Source organism: Arachis stenosperma, chromosome 7 (genome assembly GCF_014773155.1).
Source record: "Arachis stenosperma cultivar V10309 chromosome 7, arast.V10309.gnm1.PFL2, whole genome shotgun sequence".
Classification (NCBI taxonomy): Eukaryota; Viridiplantae; Streptophyta; class Magnoliopsida; order Fabales; family Fabaceae; genus Arachis; species Arachis stenosperma.
In genome coordinates this window covers 31424393-31426578 of record NC_080383.1, presented here as the reverse complement: position 1 = coordinate 31426578, position 2186 = coordinate 31424393, and positions in this window count along the sequence as shown.

The following is a 2186-nucleotide window of genomic DNA, read 5'->3' as shown; positions in this document are numbered from 1 at the left end:
TCTCTACTAGGATCATTGCCTCCATTTCGTAAATCAATCGGAAGGGTGATTCCCCCGTGGTGAAGTGTGGAGTTGTCCGATATGCCCATAGGACTTGTGGGAGCTCTTCAGCCCAAGCTCCCTTTGTATCCTTTAGTCTCCGTTTTAACCTAGCTAGTATGACTTTGTTGGCAGCTTCTGCTTGTCCATTGGCTTGTGGGTATTCTACGGATGTGAATTGGTGCTTTATTTTCAAGTTAGCCACTCTTTTCTTGAAACCTGTGTCCGTGAATTGAGTGCCATTGTTTGTGGTGATGGAGTAAGAAACCCCAAACCTTGTAATAATGTTCTTGTACAAGAATTTCTGACTTCTTTGAGCAGTGGCATTAGCTAGGGGCTCTGCCTCAATCCATTTTGTGAAGTAATCCACCCCTACAATGAGGAACTTGACTTGTCCCGATCCTTGGAAAAATAGTCCGAGGAGGTCGAGTCCCCTCTTTGCGAACGGCCAAGGTGATGTTACACTGATGAGCTCCTCTGGTGGGGCAATGTGGAAGTTGGCATGCTTTTTGATGTAAAGCTTTGACTTTGTATTTGGGTTTTTGCTCTGTTGTTGCCTCCAAAGGGTGCCCTTGGACTTTTGTGTGAGTCCTGGGGTTTCCCTTTTACTGCCACGTCTGTCACTTTATGTTTTACTGTTATTGTCCGAGTTGTTTCCTTATTTGCCCGAGTTGTTTGGTAGTAATTCCATAGTCGACCTATGTCTTTGAGATGTCTACTAAGATCCCGGACAGCGTGTCTGATTAGCTGGATTTCATAGTTTAAATGCGTGTTACTGTGGCTGACCTTGAGTACATCCCTTATACCGCCTTCGAGACCGATTTGTTGTGGTCTTGTAATGTAGCTCGGATGAGGCTTCTGTTATTGCCCCTTGGTTGGCTAGTTTTGAAAATGCATCAGCTCGGGCATTCTGCTCTCAAGGTATGTGTCGGACCTCATATCCCCGAATTGTCCGAGCTGTTGGTGCTGGCTGGTTTTGAAAATGCATAAGCTCGGGCATTCTATGTGTCGGACTTCATTTTTCTCCGATTTGTCCGAGTTGTTGGTGCTGGCTGCATTAGCTCGGGCATTCTATGTGTCAGACTTCATTTTCCCCGATTTGTCCGAGCTATTTTCTGTTTTTGTCCAGAGTCCCCCGAATTGTCCGAGATGTTCTCTGGTTTTGTCCAAGGTCTCCCGAATTATCCGAGCTGTCCTCTGTAGGATTCTTCCAGCTAAGTTTGTTTTCTGCAGGATGCCCTTTATTGGCTGGTTGGTTGGAACTCTGATAGTGTGAGCTTGAAAGTATGGGTGGAGTCGTCGAGAGGTGAGTATGAGGGTGTAGGCGAACTTTTTCTATCTGTTGATAGGTTAGTTCGGTCCCTTGTAAAGCTTTGCTGATGAAGTAGACGGGTTGTTTCCCACTTTCGTCTTCTCTGACTAGTGCTGAGGCTATTGCCTGACTTCCCACTGCGAGGTATAATGAGTTCTTCACTTTCCCGTGGTCTGGAAAGGATGGGTGGTTGCCCCAAGAATTTTGAAATCTCGGAAGGCTTGTTCGTACTCCGTTGTCCTTTTCAACTCGTCCGACCTCCTTGGTGTGAGGTGGACGTTCAACTCGTCCGACCTCTTTGGTGTGAGGTAGATGTTTAACTCGTTCGACCTCTTTGGTATGAGGTGGACCTTCAACTCGTCTGACCTCTTGGTTGTGAGGTGGACCTTCAACTTGTCCGACCTCTTTGGTGTGAGGTGGACCTTCAATTCGCCCGACATCTTCGGTGTGAGGTGGACCTTCAACTTGTCCGACCTCTTTGGTGTGAGGTGGAGCTTAAACTCGCCCGACATCTTCAGTGTGAGGTGGACCTTCAACTTGTCCGACCTCTTTGGTGTGAGGTAGACCTTAACTCGCCCGACCTCTTCGGTGTGAGGTGGACCTTCACCTTGTCCGACCTCTTTGTTGTGAGATGGACCTTCAACTTGTCCGACCTCTTTGTTGTGAGGTGGACCTTAACTCGCCCGACCTCTTCCGTGTGAGGTGGACCTTCAACTCGTCCGACCTCTTTGGTGTGAGGTGGACCTTCAACTCGTCCGACCTCTTTCTCCTTTTTGCTTTTGATTGGGCGAGGTGGTGGGATCTTCTCCGATTGATCTTCTCTTTTCTTGGACTC